Raw genomic sequence first — 22,410 nt, forward strand, 5'->3', positions numbered from 1 at the left:
AATATTATGGTACTATATCCTAAAGCATTGCCTTTAGTATATCCCCCTGAAATCTTATCAATTCCAGCTGCTTTTCTAATTTTCTAATTTTGTATATTATTATAAATATCATTTGCTCGGTTCGCCCGGAAGGACGTGGGTTCGAATCCCCGTCAGGAAGTCGTAAAATTTAAGAAACGAGATTTCCACTTCCCGAGGTGCATATGGCCCTGGGGTTCACTCAGCCTACACCAAAAATTAGTACCAGGTTAATTCATGGGGGCAAAGGCGGCCGGGCGTAGAGCTAACCACTCTATCCCATCAAGTGCCGAGGTTAACTATGGTGGAAGCCTTTACCATCCACTCCTCCAAGGGCCGTCATGGCCTGTACGGAGGTGACTTTGCTTTGTTTTATAAATATCATTTTTATCGAAGGTAAATGTTAAAACATCGTTAGTAATAGTCACCTCCTCTACCTGCTGGCTGAATATTTTTGCCTTCTGTAAATCCTCACTTATATACTCCCCTTGTTCATTAATGATTCGCTGAATGTCCTCCTTTGAACCTGTTTCTGCCTTAAAGTACCTCTATATACCCTACCATTTTTCCACTAAAATTTTTATGACCGCCAATTATGCTGGCCATCATGTCGTCTTTAGCTGACTTCTTCGCTAAATTAAATTCCCTCGTAACTTTCTTCAATTTTTTTCTTACTTGTACTACCATTTCTAAATCAGTTTCTTTGCACCCTTCACACCCATCTTAGTATCTATACTTCTCTGTTGTACATCCCCGGTTCTATATTTCGCAACAGTTTCTTTACACCCAGCCCACAGACTGTTTGTTTAGTCACCATTTTCAACCGATTATAATTTGCTTTATAAAAACTCCCACATGCCTGTCGTATCAACCATATTGTACTCCATACTAGTCCTAATTTTACAACCATACTTTCTATTGCATTAATTTCTAACTACGAAGAAGATAGCTTCATGATTACTTATTCCACACGTCCAGTATATTATTCCATCTAGTTGGTTCCATCACTTTCTGATTAAGCTGTCCATCCCAGATCAACTTATTATTTGCCATTAGTTCGTCATGCTTCCTGTCGTTCCCATCACCTTTCCAAATGAAATTTGGTAAACTGAGATCACCCGCTACAGTCACATTCCTTTCCGTGTGTTTCCGGCATACCTGATTATTTTATCAAATAATTCCTCATAAGCGTCAGCGCCACATTTTCTATGTCTGCACACTCGAAAGGCATCAAGTTGCCTATTTTCTTCACACATGAGCCTTAATCCTAAAGTTTCATGTTTCTCATTCTTAAATTTTTCATAGCTTACAAATTCTTCCTTCACCACAATGAATACTGCCCCTCCTACCATTCCTGCTTTGTCTCTACGATAAACACTCCAGTTCCGTGAGAAAAGCTCCACATCCATAATATCACTTCTCACCCATGATTCAACTCCTCTTACAATACCTGGTAAATATATCTATTCAATTACTTAATTACATTCCTTTCTTTACAATACTTCTGCAGTTCAGCACTATCATTTTTACGTCATCCTTACTTGACTTCCAGATACCCGAACTCTTATCACCGCTCCATAGTCCACCTCGTTTCCTTGAATGCACTTCCCTATAACTTTTCTAAACAAACCTCCTAACTTACACATACAACTGCGGTCTAAGTGAAGGCCATGTGAGCGCAGATTACTATCTCCTACCCACCCATTAGGATCTAGAAATCCCAATGCCTGTTTCCCACATACCTACTCTATAGTCCCATTTGAATCCCAGGTCACCAACCAGTCAGTATTTCTCCAACACATTATTCCACTGATAACAATCTTTGCTTCCTTCAAATTCTCCTGTGCTGCGTTAACTAGATCCCACACATCCCCAGCTATGTTGGAATCTATACCTGCTTGCCTTATATTGTTGGTACCAATGTGAAAAATCACCACCTTCTCCCCTTCTACATTCCTCAACACCTGTGTTACCCTAATTCCTGGATAGCACTCTACCCTGGTTCCCTTTTCTCCACACACTTTTCCCACATGCCTAACAATGAAGTCCCCCATGACCAGATCCTCAACCCCACCCACCTCATTTTATCCCCTTCACACCTAATCACCCTTATCTGTACTGGCGGCTGCAGGACCTATTTCTTCCTCCAATAACCCTGTTCCACCTCACTTTTTCTATCCTCTACTCTACATTTCCCTTTCCTATCTTTTCTTTTTCTCCTACTTCTTCCCTCCTCTACAATAGCTCCCTGTTCCTCATCACCCCTCTGCTATTCTACTTGCAGTGACTAATACCGATTTCTCACCGATACCTGTCGTGATTCTGCCCCTGAATTGAGCACTTTGCTCTCAATTTCCTTCCCGGTAGAACATTAGCCCACCTGTTTTCTACAACTGCACCCTTTCCTCTTGTATACCTACAGTATCCTTTACATTGTTTGAGGAAGACCTACCTTCCATCCTGTCCCACGAGATAATCTTAATTATCTCCCTCAAACTATCCAACTCTTCTCTCATACTCGTTAAATAGTGGCCACACCCACAGTTCCTATATGTGCCAGAGTATTCTCTACTCCTTTTTACGGAAAAAATTTAAAAAGTCAGCAACAGCAAAGTAACTTAGGACTTTTCTGCGAATGAAATTCAAAGGAAGGAAATGTTGTCTAGGATATTGCACAAGGATCATTCGACAATAAAGTAAGTAATACACTAACGAATAAAATAACTACATTAAAATACTACTTTGGCACATTTATTATTATTTTATAAGGAATACAGATTATACGTTTAGAATATTGGTCATAGCTAGTGTACTTCCAGTAGACGCTCTGAGAGAGGGATCTTTCTACCACTCACTCTCGAAGCGTGTTTGAGGGAGCTCAGGAGAATTTGCTCAAATATCATCGTCGCCTTATGGGGATGCAATTTTAATATGTTGCTGATAAGGAACCTGAAGTTCCTATGACATACGATTTAATCATTTTTCACCGCTAAATTTTGCAAAATCTGCCTGTGAAGTACGGTACCTCGGGACAGAACCAAATCAAAAATACTATTGCACATTGCATGTGATGTCACTGATCCAAAACGTTTGTTGCATCGTGCTCCGATCTTTGCTCATCAGCGTCAGCCCCACATTCTCGAGGTCTGAACACTTCAAAGACATCAAGTTGCCTATTATCTTTACACATTTTTCTCATCTTAAATTTTTCATAGCTTACAAATTCTTCTTTCACCTACCTTTCCTGTCCTGTCTCTACGATAAACACACCAGTTCCGTGAGAAAAGCTTCGCATCCATAAAATCACTTCTGAACAATGATTCAAATCCTCTTACAATGCTTCATACGCTTTATGGCGTATATTGAGTTGCACACGTGAAATTGTGTAACATCGGTAGTAGCAATGTTTCAAATAATGATACCTCAGAATTGAAGAGTTAAAACGTGTTCTTTGTAAAATTGCAAGGGGAATATCGTAATAATAACCCGCGGGATAACATAAGTTTGTTCATGGGAGTGGTGGACTCCAATTGTACTTCTGACTATCCCTGAAATACTCTACTGTGGTTTTCCGTCTTTGACTCTGAAAACTATGGACATTTATCCTTTGTCACGAATTATGGTCACGTCCTTTCCTACACTATCTCCAATATAATTACCGGTAATTGAACGTATAGAAATTACCGTAGAGACTAGTATAATGCAATCTGGGCAGGGGAGCGACGATGGCGATGTTCCAAACTAGCTACGATGTATTTTCAAAACCAGCAAAAAGGATGAGAAAATCAAGACGTAATGAAACTCTGAGGAGTTTTGAATTGATTTCGTATCGCTATTTTCATCGCTCACAGCCGTCATCGTCCTTGACAGGATATTCTAGAACGCAGAATAAGCTCGATTGATATATAGCTCATGTTACATTTTATTACACTGTGCACCTCTTCTACTAGATATAAAATTCTTCATATGCTTTTCGGCATATATTGAGTTTCATACATGAAATTGTGTAACATTGGTAGTAGCAAACCTATCCTGCTTATCTGGAATGCAGGATTGTACCAAAGGAAAGGAAGTCATCGTGATTCCACTGGTCCTGTCGTCAAACTACAACTCAACCATTCCCTTGAGATTCGCTCAATACAACGTGACCCGAGTAGGAATTCTGTCTTACAGATACTCAGTCAGCTTGCAAATAGCACGGCTAACAGCGTGGCAGTGGGAAGACATTTGTTGATCGTAAAGTGGTGCTGTGAGCGTCAAGGGATGCAAGCATGCTTTAAAAAAACTATATACAGATGCTAAGTCAGCATATCGTAGTTGCTGGGGCAAAACCTCCTATGTGATAATATTTCTGGAGATATATTGACCCGCAGCACATACATTATAAAGAGCAAGAATGCCTTGACAATATGCACCTTAGATGACAGAACCTTACCGGCCTAATTTCTAAGCTAAAATATTTCACATAGGAGGTTTTTTCCCGGCAGCGACGATATTACCAGTTAATATCTTGGGAGGTGAAACATTGTTACGTTAGGGAGTTATTTTCCTGCAAGTTTCCTAAAATTGCATGCAGTTTCAAAAATCAGTCAGCTGATAACTGTATTCCAATTATTTGTTTTTCCAAGTCTCCGGCGTACTTTGTACTTTGTACCTTCGATCATTGAGCATTTAAGTGAACTGTAATTTTAATTTCTCTTATCTTGTAGGAAAAAAACCTTTATAATAAGTATTTAGGTTTAACTACATTTCTGTTGTTTCATATAACCAATTGTATTTAAGATATATCTCAGTGCAGTTTAGAACTGCAGCGTAGTTATTTTATTAGTAAATATATTTCATTATTATTTTGCGTTTTATTATAGTGCAATTCTTGCATAGTAAGGGGAAAAGTCCTTTATCAATTTAGTATTAAGTATATTTCTAATAATAATAATAATAATAATAATAATAATAATAATAATAATAATAATAATAATAATAATAATAATAATAATAATAATAATAATAATAATAATAATAATAATAATAATAATAATAATAATAATAATAATAATGTATTATTATATTATATTATATTATATTATATTATTATTATTATTATTATTATTATTATTATTATTATTATTATTATTATGTAGCATGAAGGTGGTAAGGTAAATGTACATTCAAATGGTAGCGTTTACTCTAAGATTCATTGAGTAAATAATCATTTCTTATAGAACTACATAGGCACACAACTACTCCATTTTCAGGCCCACCTTTTGAGCAGACTAAAGTGGAAGATAGGATATAGGCCACGGGAAGACGCGGGTGAAAGGGGCTGCGCCTATGGTGTTTTCACATTGCAAGAGAGGGGAAGGGGGCGTGCGTTTCATGCCTATGTCAGCACGAGTTACGGCAATGGTGTACCCAGTGCGGAACTACCGTACTTACTCCTTAGGCGTCTTGACCACATGCGTGCGGTTACTATCGCACTATCATAGTCGGCTTAAAACGGCAGTGGCGGTATGGGACTCCACTAATATGAATATGTTAATGCATTAATTCTTTCAATTGTGCGCAAGTAACAATCGGTCAGCTGTGCTGTATTGTAGTGTTACAGTACAACTTTCACTCGCACGCCGGTTCATTTGGCAGCCAAAGTAAGTGTGACGAGGAAATGACGTTACTTTCCGCTTTAGTCTGTTCAAAAGGTGGCCCGGAGTAGAGTTCACTCTCTTTCTCCCTCTGTTTACAAGCCAAGACAATCCCACTACGCTGTGTGATCGTGATTAGTGTACAGTGAACGTAATTGCGAACCTGCTCTAGGGTCAAAATGACTCACTGTACACGAATTACAATCACACAGTTCACAGCTTACGTGCCCGCAAAAACGCAACACAGTCTTACAATTCTGTACGTGGTACAGAGTCCGTACACTCATGGCGGACTTCCTTCACTGTCCTTCGTTGCTCAGCGGCACAGTCCCGCAATTGCCACCAGTTCACACATACAGCACAAACAGCACTCAATCTAAATGGCCCACTGACTGATCTGGTGCTCCACAGCTGCATTCACTCAGCTGAACCTCTGAAACAACTGAACCGTTTCAATCGCTTGCGTAAATGAACCGTCTCGATAGCTGGCAGAACGAAACCGATGAAGCTCGTCAGGCCTCCCTTAAACAGGGAGGCCAGTGCTTCCAGATACTTTCCGAGATTATAAGTCACTGGAGTCCTCTGGATACCGAAACCTCTGGTTTCCCATTCTCGTGCAATCTCGTTCCAGCAGGGAGGCCTGCAACGAGATCACGAAGTAGTGTAAGAGTGTGCTAGCCTTTTACGATTGGCTCATCCCTGACTGATTACCACAGCGGCTAAAGACAGGCTAACTTGTTCCTCTTAAGTCCCCACAAGTAAATGGCTGACACCTCTATAATAATGATAATAATAATAATAATAATAATAATAATAATAATAATAATAATTTAATATTACTTTTAATGCATTTGCTGGCAAGACCTAGAGTCTACAGTGTACTATGTCCTCTGGTGCCGGCTAGAACAAATTTATTACTTTCATTGACCTGTCCCAGTTTCATCCATGACTTTAACAACATGAGAGTGACCAAGGTATGAGTGGTGCTAGTAATGCCATTCCTTATGCAGCCAGACCCTGTTACGAATGGTGCGAAAATGTTGCTCATAGGGTCGGTTGGTGCGGACTTTTCAGTGGGCTTGGCAGACTGTGATGTAATAGCAACATATGGCTCAGTGAGGAAAGCAACGGGAAACTACCTCACTCCTCATTTGCCTAGTACAACTCTTCAGTGATGCCAGGGCCACCTTTCACGGCTGCTGGCTGAGCTGTTGAGGTACAAACCAGTCTCAGGGCTGAGCACTCAACATACAAAATATACAGTCGAGCATTGTTAAAATTATTACTTTTCATTTATGGTGAAATATAAATGAAGACAATTTGGGAAATGTAATATTTCACTTACACCTAAGTGCAATGATAGTTTGATATATCATACAGAGTTGTCCCGGTCCAGAGCCGAAGATAGTAAATATGTACCAAAAATATTCGCTTTACATGAAATTTCATTTAGCCTTAGTGACATATCAGGGGCTGCCTGGCGGAGGCGGTAAAGGCGTGCTCGGTTCGCCCGGAAGGACGTGGGTTCGTATCCCCGTCAGGATGTCGTAAAATTTAAGAAATGAGATTTGCACTTCCGCAGGTGCATATGGCCCTGAGGTTCATTCAGCCTTAATTATGGTACAGCGCCAGCATTCGACCGTGTGAAATTGGCAAACCATAAAAAACATCTTCAAAGTTACCGACAATGGAGCTCGAACCCTCCGTCTTTCGAATCCAAACCTAGAACCACGTGAGCTACTGCGTAGCCAACTCGCTCTGTGAGTCAACTTGTACGATGGTTGAAATTATTTTGGATTTTAAGTAATTTTACCTTGAAGCTGTAATGAGATACTTATCAAAATAATTCCCGTATGAATCTTATTGACTCCTCAAATGCACTTTCATTCCAGAACAGATGTCATTTACTACAGTAGTACCTGACACTTTTTTACTTTAGAATAACGATAACTAACGACAATACTTTCACAGTAATGAATTTCTCTGTCTTCAGGTGCTGAAATACTCCTTTTCATCAGAAGCAGGCGCCCCACGTTATGGTAAGTCCCACCTTTGTTACTTAGAGTGTGCATGACGCCAGGCCTGCCGCCAACATTGTTTAGAAAAATCAATACTTTTCCTCTCCACGATGTTCAAGTGGGCAACTCCCATCCCTCTGTGTGGTAGATAACATGCAGGAAGCCCACTTTACACCCTCACTTCTAACCCTATTATTCACCACTGCGCCACTTAGTGAGCTTGCCACACCACGTGTAATTTTTTACTAACTCTTACTTTTTACAGATATACCAAAAGACGACATTGTGATTTTTACTCTGTAACAGTAAAGTTGCCTTAAACTAGCAGTTTATTTAGGGCCACTCAAATAATATCTGTAGATCTGCCGGCATTTTGTAGGGGTTAGTTCTGTAGCTTCGAAGCCAATTTTCCCGTATTCCACTTCTAGCCACCGCACTGGATTGGGGGGAACTCAGCTTCAGGTAACAGAGTTGAAAATTAGGTTCAAATCGCATCCCGGAAATTGTAAATTAGGTTTTCCGTGGTTTCCCAAAATTTGACTTCAAAGGAATGCCGGCATGGTACCTAAGATGCAAGCCACAGCTACTTTCATATCATCACAGAAACAAGAACAACTCAGATGAAAGAACTTTATATGAAGAAACAGCAATAATATATACATTATTTATTATTATTTGTTATTACCGGGCGAGTTGGCCGTTCGGTTAGGAGCGCGCGGCTGTGAGCTTGCATCCGGGCGATAGTGGGTTTGAATCACATTGACGGCAGCCCTGAAGATGGTTTCCCGTGGTTTCCCATTTTTACACCAGGCAAATGCTGGGGATGTACCTTAATTAAGGCCACGGTCGCTTCCTTCCAACTCCTAGGCCTTTCCCCTCCCATCGTCGCCATAAGACCTATCTGTGTCGGTGCTACTTAAAGCCACTAGTAAAAAAAAAGGTATTATTTGTATTAGTATGTTTGTTATCAATGCATACATTGCAATTGGGAGATATCCCGGCGGAAATGCCTCTTTACAGTACTGTAGAATAGCAGCGAAATTAGAAGAACTTAAAACAAGAAAACAAAATAGGCTATTACAAATTACACCAAAACTATGAGGGTCATTCAAAAAGAAACGAACTGGAGGCTATAATATGAAAACCTGTACCGTAATTTCAAAAGTATTGCCCAGTACTGTTTAGGCAATTGTCCCACTGCGACACAAGGCGGTGAATGGCCGTCTCGTAAAATTCCTGGGGCTGCGTTGTGAAACATTTCCGAACATACTCCTTGACGTTTTCGTCGGAGGTGAATCGTTTACCTCACAAAGCTCACCAAAAAGTGGCATCATTACAGGGAGACAGGTCCGGAGAGAATGGAAGGTGACTGAAGACCTCTCGTTTGAATGTCTGCGAGAGCTCCTTGACTGCCTTTGCTCTATGGGAGCTTGCATTGTCGTGGAACAGAGTAATCCCACGAGTGAGCTGTCCTGGTGGTTTCGATATGATCGCTTTGCGGAGGATGGTCACGGTTTGTGAGTATCGCTGCGCATTCACCATTTTCGCGTGCTGATGGCGTGAACATTGATGCTCACTCCGACCACTGCGGCAATGGCTACCACAGTGCATCGTCGGTCTTGTATGGTAAGAGCATCCACTTGGTGGCCGATGGCATCGGTAATGCGGTGTGGCGTTCCAGACCAACGGCCAACGACATCCGTCCTTCCCTCAATCACTTCTGCCACGCCTTGACTCTTGCAACGGAAAACAGTGCTCACCTTACAATTGTGCCATTCTTCGATGAATTTCCGTTCCCCGCACTTCTTCCACTGCCGGGAAATGCACTACACCCCTTTGTTCTTCTTTTGAAGCCCCCATTTCACTGTTTTCAGCACGACTGTGTGCAGTGGACGGTCGACATGTGCGCGTGCTCACTCTGTCATCACGTGGGTGTGCGCCCGTGTCCTCCAGCGGCGATGTTCGGACCTCACCTCTATTATAGCGAGAGAATAGGAATAAGGAAGAAATTAATTAAAAACAAGAATACAAAATTAAGAGCCTACGTGGTTCAGGCGGCACCGCGCCGGCCTCTCTCCGCTGGGTTCCGTGGTTCAAATCCCGGTCACTCCATGTGAGATTTCTGCTCGACAAAGCGGAGGCGGGACAGGTTTTTCCCCGGGTACTCCGGTTTTTCCCGTCATATTTCATTCCAGCAACACTCTCCAATATCATTTCATTTCATCTGTCATTCATTAATAATTGCCCCAGATGAGTGCAACAGGCTTCGGCAGCGGCACAATTCCTATCCTCGCCGCTGGGTGGGGGTTTCATTCATTCCATTCCTGCCCCGGTCGAGTGATTGGAAACAGACTGTTGATTTACATTTTCATATTCATTTTCAATACAAAATTACACGGGAATATGAAATAACTTACGAATAGAGTAATACGACAATAATAATGAGAATTTTGAGAAGCAATCCAATAGGGTAAGGTGGTACAATTTCGATATAGGTACAATTTCGATCAAACTAAGGTTTAGCATATATTTTCCACTTCGGAGTGTTGGTAGTACTTGCCTAAGCGTGGCGTTACAGTGCGGAAGGTGTACTGTGTTGCTAGTTGTTGTGTCAGGAATACAGCAGTTTGTGCTTCAGAGATACATATTTCTTCTTGTAGCAAGGTGAGTTGACTTGCTTAATTTTGTGCTCTGTTTTAAAACTACCTAGTGTTCACAGGCTGGCAGACAATGATATTGTGAGGTTAGAACCATGCAGTTTATTTCTGCGTGTGCTGGAATGTCACCTTTGTGACATGTACTGCCAGGGGAAGTATGTGACGACAGATACAGTAATACCAACAGTACGTTTTCGATCAGCTGACAGGTACAATTACGATACACTAGTACAATTTCGATCGGAGGAAATATATTGGTTTAAGCAGTTAAATAGTAATATTGTGTTACAATAAAGGTCTTGTCCGCCTCCGTAGCGTTACGGTTAGCGCTATTAGCTGCCCTCCTCGGTCTAGCCTCGGTTCGATTCCCGGTACTGCCAGAGATTTATAAATGGCAGGAGGGCTGGTATGTGGTGAAAATGGTACATGCAGCTCACCTCCATTGGGGATGTGCCTGAAAAGATCTGAACCACCTCGGAACGAGGGCACAATCAGATAAAAAAGAATGTTTTATGATGACGCAAAGGAGGATGATGTTGTTATTTAAGGATTTCAGAATCCAATTTCCTCCTGACTTATAAAAATTAATCGTTTAACTTCCTACTCTCTGAGAAACAAACAATATGGTTCCTAACTCAAATTCACATTTATGATTTCATGGTATTCAGAAACAAACACTGCCTTTATGAACTCATAGGTCGAACGATGTTTGGAATTTTATTCGTTCCACTCACAAAATAAAATAAAATAGCCTATGCATTAAGTTAATTTATTGACAGGGCTGTATTCTGCACATTCTCATCCGAATGTATTCGTTTATTTCAGATGCCGCGGAAAAGACCAGAAAATAAAATTTATGATAAGTGGAATCAGATAGCGATGGGAGCGGCAGTGAACAGTGTAATTAATGGGCATCTAAGCATTCGAGGTGCATTAGAATTATATGTCATTCCTTTCAGTACGCTACATGGCAAAATAAAAATTTTAAAAAAAATACAAGCTGGATTAAATCCACGAGTTGGAGACAAAAGTGGTCGCCCAACGGTACTCACACTTGAAATGGAAGGGGACTTAGTCGAGAGGCTTCTATCACTAGAACAACCAGGATTGGGTCTGACGCCTGTTCAGGTGAGGAAAGCTGCATTTAAGTTAGCTGAAACGAACAATATCAAACATCCTTGGAGCTTAGATAATAAGATTGCAGAGATTGATTGGTTTCGAGCCTTTTTGAAAAGATTTCCCAATTTAAGCCTGCGAAAACATGAAGGTCTATCACGAGCCAGAGCTGAAGGGTTAAATAAAGATGAGGTAAGTCATTACTTCTAAAATTTGGAAAATATTCTGGAAGAAAATGACATGTTTGTTAAACATGAGCGCATATACAATATGAACGAGACCGGCTTTCCTCTCAACAACAGACCTCCTAAACTAGTCAGTCGGAAGGGCAAACGCGAGGTTGTTTCATTAACAAATATGGAAAGAGGAGAAAATATGACAGTGGTTGCATGTATGAGTGCATTAGTTTCGTACATTCCACCAATGGTCATTTTTAAGGGAGTTACGAAGCGTCCTGAATTCCACGATGGATTGCCTCCTGGTTCCATCGTGGAGATGAGCGATTCGGGGTACATTAACGAAGAACTTTTCACTTCAAGAAATATAAAATGACAGGAAAAGTTCTAATCATTCTCGATAATCACGGGAGCCATACTAGCCTGCAGGCTATAGAATACAGTCGGGAACACGAGATAGAACTTTTGGGATTGCCCCCACAGAGTACACATGCTCTACAGGCGTTAGACAGAACATTCTTTAAGTCCCTGAAGGCTCATTACCACAGAAATGTAACCGAATGGATTTATCGTAACCCCAATGACAATCTTACAAAATCAAGATTCTGCCCTATTTTCTCTACTGCCTGGTAGCAATCGGCGTTAGCTGGATCTGCTATCAAAGGTTTTCAGTGTACAAGAATAATGCCATTTTCTAAGGACACTATTCCAGAAGAAAAGTTTACTCCTGCTGCGTTATTTCAGTCCCCTATTACCTCATATATTTCAGCTACTTTCAGCAGTGCGAGTAGTTCATTTGAAACTCCAGCTTCTTCATCCACTACCATTCCAACTACTGCCAGCAGTATGAGTACTTCGGAAACGGGACTTATCACAACATCAAACGAAGTAAATGAAGACAAGATCGACACCATAACGCCAGCATCAAACAAGAGCTCATCCCAATATGCTGTCAGAGTTATTCTGCCAACGCCAGAGAAGAAAGTGTCATTACGTAAACGGAAAACGCAGACATCAGTGCGACTGACTTCAGACGAAAATATGGAAAAATTAGAAGCAAGAGACGTCTTTTTCAACAGGCACAAAAGAAATGTAACGATAAGGGTAAACACGGGTCTGCCAGTGTAGACGAAAGTAGTATTGGAAGCAGAAGATCGCCAGCAAACGACGATGAGTGTGGATTTTGTCTGATGAACTATTACAGTGTATAATCAATGAAAAAAGGTGACAGGATTCGTTGCCAGAAATGTAATGTTTGGTATTATGAAATATGTGTTGGTGCAATAGGAAAAAGTACTTCGTATGTGGAAGATGCCACTGATCGAAATTGTACCATTAGGTGATCATAATCGTACCCGGCGAGGTACATTTTCGATCAATTATATTAAACTATGTTTTTAATCTTGTATCTAAACTAACCACTGTAATCTATATATATAAAATAAGAGTTATGTCTGTACATTGCTCAGAATTTTAAAAGAATGGTATTTCTGTATCGGTCATGTCCACAGTAACAAGGAGATGCACTTTTTACTTTTCCGTAATTTCCGTCTGTCTGACTGTCTGTCTGTATGTCTGTCTATATGTACATGCATCACTAGAAAACGGCTGAAGAGAATTTAATGAAAATCGGTATTCGAAGTCGGGGAATAAGTCGCTAATATGTAGGCCATAAATAATTTTATTCACGCTGATTGAAATGGTAGTTTAAGGGAAGGCCTGAACTTTAATTTTCAAATATTTATACTATTAGAAGCAGTATCTTAATAAAAATTGGTATGCAAAGTCGAGGAATAAATCGCTACAATCTAGGCTATAAATAATTTTATTCATGCTGAGCGAAATGGTAGTTTAGGGGAAGGCCCAAAACTTAATTCTAAAATATTTACATTAGTGGTCCTATCTCATTGAAAATTGGTATGCAAAGTCGGAAAAGAAGCCACTACAATCTAGGCTATAAATAATTTACTTCACGCTAAGTGAAATGGTAGTTTAGTAGAAGGTCTAAAATTTAATTCTCAAAAAAATATATATATTTTTTGCAAGTTGCTTTACGTCGCACCGACACAGATAGGTCCTATGGCGACGATGGGACAGGGAGGGGCTAGGAGTGGGATGGAAGTGGCCGTCGCCTTAATTAACGTACAGCCCCAGCATTTGCCTGGTGTGAAAGTGGGAAACCACGGAAAACCATCTTCAGGGCTACCGACAGTGGGGTTCGAACCCACGATCTCCCGAATACTGGATACTGGCCGCACTTAAACGACTGCAGCTATCGAGCTCGGTCAAATAATTATATTATTAGTGGTCGCATCGATCAATACTACATATCCAAAGTAATATAAAATTAAATTTCCGACCATTTATGTCTTATGCATTTTTACCGTACCGCTATGATAACACGAATATTCGTGAATTTGTATCTTTGTTGCTAAGTCCATATCAACCCCGAGCCACGAGAAAATAGGTTAACAGAATTTAATGAAAATCGGTAGATAGAGTCGGGGAATAGGAAGCTACAGTCCAGACTATAAACAATTTTATTCACCCTGGATGAAATTGTAGTTTAAGGGAAGATGTCTAAAATGCAATTTTAAAATACATATGTTATTCGTCCTATCGAAAAGTACTACATAAAAGTTATACAGAATAGAATTTTCGGTAATTTATGTTTTATTCAGTTTTACCGTACCGACTATGATAAGAGCGGTATTTCAGAGTCGGAAGAAAACTAAATGTGAAAGCCTACAATATCGAAAGCGCATAACATTGATCAACAATAACATTACATTGACCATTGTTTGTTGTGATGTTCTTTGTCTCTTATGCTGCCTCTCAATTCCGATAGATGGAATTACTTCTGCGTACAGAGTATAATAGCCTGACTGAATATGGCAGGAAATGGCCGGAGTGTTAGAAAACTTTCTTCTTTAGCATGCCATTCTTCTGGTCCATACATTTTCTGATACAGCTGGTACGAAACACACTGGTTCTTCATAGTCTTCCAGCTATTCGTCCCTACTCTGACGCGCTGTTTTGAATGAGCAGTGGGCATAGTTTGGCTCATTTAGTAGAGTAGTAGTATGGTCTGTTCTAGAATAACAATTTAGGCCTATTCAAAATTATAGTACCACAGTTCACTAAATAACTCAAAATTCAAACCTGAAAAGTGCCGTTTCTTAAGAAAAGCTTCTTCCTCTTCATTTTTTGTTAAATTATTCATTTTATTCCAAATTAGCAGTGAAGAGGGGCTTTCTCCTCTGCCTTGGAGGAAAATTTTGCCTCCAAATCAGATAGATTTTTCCGCCAACTGTGTAGTGAATTGATACTGTCCGACCCATCGGGCACTCCTAAGAAACGGATTAGTAAAAGGGCATAGTTTTGCCCTGGGAGTCGCCACCATTACACCCCCTCCCCGCCGAAAATGGACGAAGAGTGTTCATGGTTCACGTCTATCTGCGGCTTGGTCATTCCAGCTCTGGTACTTTGGACTGATAGATCGGCAGCTTAGTCCTGTTTGTTAAAAGTAAGAAAATATGTGGTTTTTCATTTCATCGAGTATTTCAAATGAAAGCATTGCTTTTAATCGCGCCATTCCTACTGACGTCATCGTAATATATGTTCATTTCAGTTGGGAAAACCACTAAGACAGTATTTCTGAGGATGTAAAAAGGCAGGTAGAGAGTGAGTGCTCCCCAACCTGATTGTGACTGATGGTATGCAAGCGGGTCTACCATTACAGTGAACATTCCCTAACTCAGTCTACATATGAGAAAATATGTTTGGTGACTTCCCCGTCGCTTTCTAGGGTAATGTCAAGAGCTATGCGATTTCATGCAATCTTGCTCACAACGTGTACACTACCTAACCTAGAATTCTGTATACAATGTAGAATTCCATAGCGAAGCACGTGTATATCAGCTAGTTTAGTAATACATGTAGGAATACATTCACTACTATTCAGAATATTTGTAACACTATTGAAATTTACTCTAGCTTATGCATTTTTTCCGTGGCAGCGAAATTTGCCTTTAGTGATCGAAATTGTACCACCTTACCTTATAAATTTAGGAGTTTAAGATTTATTTCAACCCAATGCAGATGATTTGTTCTTAGTTGCGCATTTTGTGTTCTGGCCATGTATCCGATCGAGAAAAGCCTCGCAAATGACTCTTGATTTTCCAGGTAAAATCTCCTACCAGAAAATGTCAAAAGCAGCTAATACTCAAGCTAGGTTGTATCCGGGGAAACATTAGCAACGGGCGTGAGTCGCACACCCGAATGTTAGTTGTTAGTGGGCTATCCGCTAAAACTTCAATATAAAGGGAAGGTGGGGGATGGAGGCATGTAGGAGAGCAGTTCGCTTCAGGCAGCAAAAATTGGAACTCATGTAATACATACAATTTCCTTTAATGAATGATTTTCTCGTTAACTTCAAGAGCACTATTCTACCCTCTCTTCTTCAAAAAGAATTACACTTAAGACGATAAATTATAAATTTCGTACTATTTTTCGCAACTGTATACACTGACATCTAAAACAAACATGTGAATTTATTTGAATCGTTGATTGCAGAAAGTGCTTAAGTCAATATTTTTATGAAAATTATTTAAGACTATTTTCAGAAACCCTGAAGATAGACTCATCAATGAGCACAGAAAGGAATCCAAGTCCGGCATGTCTAATGCATTAAATGCTACGCTCATTTTCCTGTTAATTGCAGAAAGGCCTGCAGTCCAGGACTGGAGTACTTTTCTGCAATCAATTGTTGGTATCCATGTAAATTAAATGATTTACTCTCTTATAATACTCTGTTTCATTGTTGGTATTTCTTACTTTGTAATTTAATTCTTAGTTATAATTTTATTTAAATAGGTGATCGGTATACAACAGTGCTAACATTAGAATATATCACTTTCACCAGTTCGAATTCTGTTCTGATAAGAAAGGCATTTTCGTGGCATCTCAATACATCAGAGGATTATATTCTCTTACATTCTTGCTACGATTATAACAGCAACCCATCAAACTATCTACTCACTTTGCCTATCCTGAAAACTTTGTACCCATCGATACCAAAAATATGTCGGATATAAAGAAGTCAGTCCAGTATCTTCCAGAAGAAGAAGAACCCCAACAATTTTGGCGCTCTATACTTCAGTGGCCAACAGTGGAATTAACAATATGCGAATGAATCATGCTTGGATACTGTAGATTTGTTCTTCTTCGTACTAGCGATTTATATTGGTGTTATTATATTCCTCGAATTCTGTAGGAGATATTCAACATTGGATATTCTAGTGTCAAAATGTTTATGTTCAAGATAATACTTGGTATTAGCATTGTATTTTGTGTCCATTTTGATTTAAAGTTGGTATCAATATTGAAAAATAAATCTTTTATTCTGTGTGTTGTGGACAACGACTAATAACTTTAGAGAACATTGTGGTGAATTAGGAACATTGTTAAAAAAGGATTTATTATGGTTGAATACATTTTTGTTGGATAATTCATGGCACTTAATTTCTTACATAATTAATTATCTGAGCAGTTTAAACTGTTGACGGCTGTTGTTTTCAGAAGTTTTAAAAATTAATAGGACATACATCAAACATGAAATTACTATTATTTCATGTTTATTCAGTGAGTATATATGTATATTTTTAAACTAATAACACGGAAGTTATTTTAATGTGACGCAGAAATTGCTTAGCAGTTATTTTTAGTTTTCTCAAAAGTAGGTTTTCTGGACGTAAGTCCTTTCTGCAAACAACGAATCATTTATAAACTGAAGAAGAAAAGCATTTTATACACTGCCTGATAAAGGGTTGAAGCACCCAGTAGGGGAGGATGAAATGAAATGAAATTTCACGAGTTGAGAGGGTATGTGATGTTATTTTAGTGATTACAAAATCGATTCAAATCTACAAAGAACTTGGCTGCACGAGCCCACTTATCAGTATGACGTTACACCCCCTCTGGCCTGGATGCATGCACTGTTTCTGTTGTGAAGGGTGTCATAAAGCCGTCGTATCCTTTCCTCAGGCAAGGTGGCCCACAAATGTTGTAACTAGTTCTTGATATCATGGATACTGGCAATGGGACGAAGTTTGACGACCGAGCTTGTCCCACACATGTTCTATTGTGAACAGGTCTGGGGATCTTACTGGCCACAGAAGTACCTCAAAAACCCAGACAGTTCATAGAGACACGTGCCTTGTTTGGACGAACATTGTCGTGTTGAAAAATTGCACCACATACTGTCGCATGAGAGGCAACACATGAGGACGCAGGATGTCCGTAATGTACCGTTGTGCCTTCAGAGTTCCCTCAATCACTACCAGCCGTGACCTGAAGTCAAACCCGATGGCACCCCACATCATGAAGCCAAGAGTAACACCACTGTGACTGTTTAAAACATTAGATGAATGAGACCTCTCCCCAGATCACCGCCATACGCGCAGACGATGGTCATCCGGGGTAGTGAATAACGGCGATTCATCACTGAACACAATGCGAAGCTATTCATCAGCAGTTCATGCTTCTCGGTCACATCACCTCTCTAAACTCAGCCGTTTGTGTTGTGATGTTAACAGCAGTCTACGCATAGGACGGTAATTCCCTGGTCCAGCTTCTGCTAGCCTTCGACCAATGGACCGAGATGATACATCACATTTCAGGGAGTTCGTTACTTGTTCTTAGATGGCAGACGAAGATGTAAGGGGTTACAATGTGCCTGGTGTACATATGGCGGTCCTCTCTTGTGGTGGTCCGACGGGGTGCACCAGAAATTTGACGACGAGTATGCCCGCCCTCATATTCCATGCAATCCAGCATCGAAGCACTGTCAAATTCAAATGCCCCACAAATAAGGACATTGCACGATTAGTCCAGCCGGCCAAATGGAGACCAAAAATGAGGCCACTTTCAAGCTCTGTCATGTGCTGATAACGCTGTCTCACGCGAATATGAGGCATCTCCTTGTCCTTCACAATGATCGCTCAACACCCGACTCTGTTTACGCCCCTTATATACCCTACCAGGTCTGGTAACAACACTAAACATGAACAACACGAATGCACTCTGCTGTCCGTTCTATCTGTCACAGATTATTGCAACTGTAATCATTGTTGTGTACGTGTAGGAAATTACATTGACATCCAGGCATTTTTTTGGAGCGCTTCGATATTTATGTTTTGTTTTGTCAGGCAGTGCATGTTGGCATCGTAAATTGCTGCTAAACAGGCGAAACTACGTTATTTGCATTCAGAGAAATGTACATTATACTCATTACGTTGAAACTGTAGTAAGCAATAACGTGTTTCACATAGGTACAAGTATTCGAAGTAAAATTACAAAGCAAGGTATTCATTCTGATATGCCTTTCCTCAGAGTGACATCATAAAAACAAACGACCAAAAATATTATTCCTCGCAGCTTCACTCATAAACATATAAAACGAACAGACGAATGTATAAACCTGAGGAGAGAAACATTAAATAACATTTGCACAATACTCCATTTACATATAGGAAACATAATTAAATTTCCTAAGAAACCTGTTATCTGCGTATGCATCAGAATGTTGCAGTTATCGTAAACTAATAGCTATCGAAACACAAATGGAAATAGTGCTGACATATACTGATTCACGACTCAGACTTGTGCACAGTGTGAATTGCATCTACGGGTTCCGGATAAAATCGTGTTCTTCTGACTTGACAACAATGAATACCTTAATAAAAAAATTTCGTTGGAATATTGATGGCTGGGATACGAAGAACAATTTTGGCCAGCATCGCTACTTTCCGGTACTCACATCCGTGTTTTACACCCTACGAAATAATTTCCTTTTGTTGCATTATTAACGACAACAGATGTTGCAGAAATATATCTGCTAACTTCATCGATTCCTACAGAAGCCCGAACCTACTCGTCAAAATCAGGTTCAATAAGACTTCTTTTCTCTGACAGTTCTTCTGTCTCCTTTTCTTAAAATTATCATTAACGTATATTTATACTAAGAGGGTTATAGTTTGAAAATTCTTTTATATCATATTTAGGGTACGTTATTTAACAATCAATTTCTGAAGTATATTTTATCACATTAAAATAAACATCTTCTTTCTCCTCAGAAGAAAATATTTTTAAATGACGGGAAGTTGGCCGCAGAAATGTTCTGTGTGTCATTGTCAGCTCCAGTTTAAGGAATATGAATCTACGTGTTCTTCCCTTCAGTATCCTCACAGCTCGAAACCTAGTGGAGCTAACAGCTATAGGTCTTAACAAACACTTATGGATATAGGGACCTACAAATCTTACTGTTTGACCATATACCTACCTGGTAATAGCCTTCTGTTTCCTCTGAATGTTTCAACAGCTTCTATCGGCAAAGGAGAACTAAATGAAGAGTAGGAAAATGTTCCCTTTCCAGTATTTCTCTCACTTCTTTACAAAGGTCTCAGAAAACAAAATCACCCCTGAGGCAAGGCCTTGGTTGAAGTCTTTCATTACTGATCCTTTCTTTGCCTAGCTAGTAATATTTGCACATCGCCGTATTGATCACTAAGGGACTCCGGCATTTTAACACCGCTATTCTACCAGGTCCTTGTATGATGGAAAAGTCGATTTCATTTTTGTTACCAAACCCCTCTTTTTCAAATCAGCCACGGTGCATTTGGATGCTTCTACATTCAGATACACCTCTCCAAGGCTCTCACAATCTAGTTGATCTCTTTCGTTCTTTCATTCAAATAGGTCCAACAGAATGGGTTGATGCAATGTGCAGAACGGGCTAGGCTTATGCAATCGGAGAATGCTGATTTAATATTCGCCCCGTGGTTTCGGGCAAAGTTTACATTCTCTGGCTCATTCTAATGTGGCATGTTGGTTTCTAATTCTTCTCTAATATTTCACACAGTTTTAGCTCTGTATTCCGGAAATTTAGCCCGGAAAGCACATTATATTGATAAGCCATTTAATTGATGATGATGATGATGATGATGATGATGATGATGATGATGATGATGATTGTTGTTGTTGTTGTTTAAAGTGGCCTAACCTCGAAGGTCATCGGCCTAAGCCCAATAATTGACTTCTATGTGGTGGGACATAACTCTCAGATAATCATATTGTCTGTATTTGTCAATCCACACATCTGTTGCAAGAGAGCACTATCTGTTAAAAAAAGCCTCCTTTACTCGAGGTGGAAACTCGCTCTTGATTTTGTCAGTAAAGTTGTGCACTTGACGCTAAACTTTAATTGTTCACGGTAGAATGTCCACAACAGGTACAACACCGTATATGGCTCTAGTCTGAGCAGTTCAAAGGGTTTTAAACGTAAACAGAAAAGTAAACATATCTTCTAGGTGTTGTCTTTGGCTTCTTAGAGTACCACTTCAGGTCAGAATTTGGCAAGCGTGTGTCGTCCAAAAGGTGAACTAGAACTACTTTGGTACGCTAATATAGCAAAACATTGGAGACATTGGGTATAAATAACTTAATTATTTGTCAGATGATCCACAATTTGGAAAAATACTGCCCAAACAGAATTTGAACTCTAATTTAGTTTTGCTTTCACCTGTTCCCTGTTTCCCCACAATTATCTGCGCACAGCTCACTTTGGGAACGGGATTTCTAATGTTCCCTATCCCATTAGAACAAAACAAACACTGGCTTGTCAAGAGGACCACTCCCGATTTCTAGTTATCTGAGATCGAAGGTACCAGCATAGCAGTGTTGCATAGCCACTCCGGCGTTTTCCGCAGTGAAGCGTACGATGAGTTCATGCTTCGGGTTCAGATACCCGGTCCGTTGCCAATCTCTAACCGGTAGGCTACGCCGAAAGTTAATATTTCCGCCGTTCTAACGTATTTAAATTAAAGCCATTTTAAATATTTCAAACTGAGAAGGGACGTTGAGAGTACTTTCAGAATAACACAGTGTAGGTCTGCGTTCCCTTGTTCGTAGAAATGCTGTAAATTTAGAAAATGTATCAATGCATGCGCTGGCATTGTTTTGATTTGACTGAGTAACTGTAGATCACCGAGCAAACGCTTTACGGAATGTGACTGTAGTAGACCAAACCCGCCGACTGAAATACACCATTTGCCCCTTAATTGAGCTCCGAAGCATTGACTGCACCAGCAAATTAGAACGTTAGCTGTTGTCACTTCGACTACTTAGTCTAGCCGTGGTCCACTCATTGAGAGATGTAGAGATGCGTCCATATATTTGAACATATATTTTTAACAAAATGACCTGCGAATAGGAAACTAGCGATAATTGCCATTCATTAAATCCTCCGTACGAATTTATGTTTCACTTTTTATGCCCGCATTTCAAATATAACTATGTTGTTCCAAAAAACAAACGATATGAATGAGGTGATGCAAGAAAACTAATATCTACACATACTACGAATAACTGAGGACACTACGTGCCAACATATTACATTATTTCTATACGTGTACAGTCATCAAAATATTTTACGATGCTCACCATTTTAAAACCCTAGGTTTTGTGGTTTATCACTAAATCAATTAACAGGCGCTGTGATCGGGAAAACCGATGACCTAAATTCAAATTAAAGGCAAACAAAACCACAAACTTCTACACTAAATAATACAATGCTCCATGACTATCTCACTTGTACTCATTGTGAATTTGGACACAATAACACGTTTCATATTTTAAAACTAACAGAAATATTGCGATGTAGGTTTCACTAGAGTTGTTGCGGAATTTGGGACTCTCAGTTTCGAATCTTAAAAAGTTCTTGACCGTA

General features: G+C 39.8%; 1 long non-coding RNA gene across 1 annotated transcript in view; it reads left to right on the forward strand.

Moving 5' to 3' along the window:
- LOC136862907 (uncharacterized) overlaps positions 1–22,410 on the forward strand; it is a 250,002-nt gene that overhangs the window by 169,441 nt on the left and 58,151 nt on the right. Inside the window, exon 2 of the long non-coding RNA XR_010859094.2 lies at positions 7,651–7,696. This is a non-coding gene — a long non-coding RNA (uncharacterized lncRNA). The remainder of the gene's footprint in view (positions 1–7,650; positions 7,697–22,410) is intronic.

The sequence above is a fragment of the Anabrus simplex genome, chromosome 2, assembly GCF_040414725.1.
Source record: "Anabrus simplex isolate iqAnaSimp1 chromosome 2, ASM4041472v1, whole genome shotgun sequence".
NCBI classification, from domain to species: Eukaryota; Metazoa; Arthropoda; class Insecta; order Orthoptera; family Tettigoniidae; genus Anabrus; species Anabrus simplex.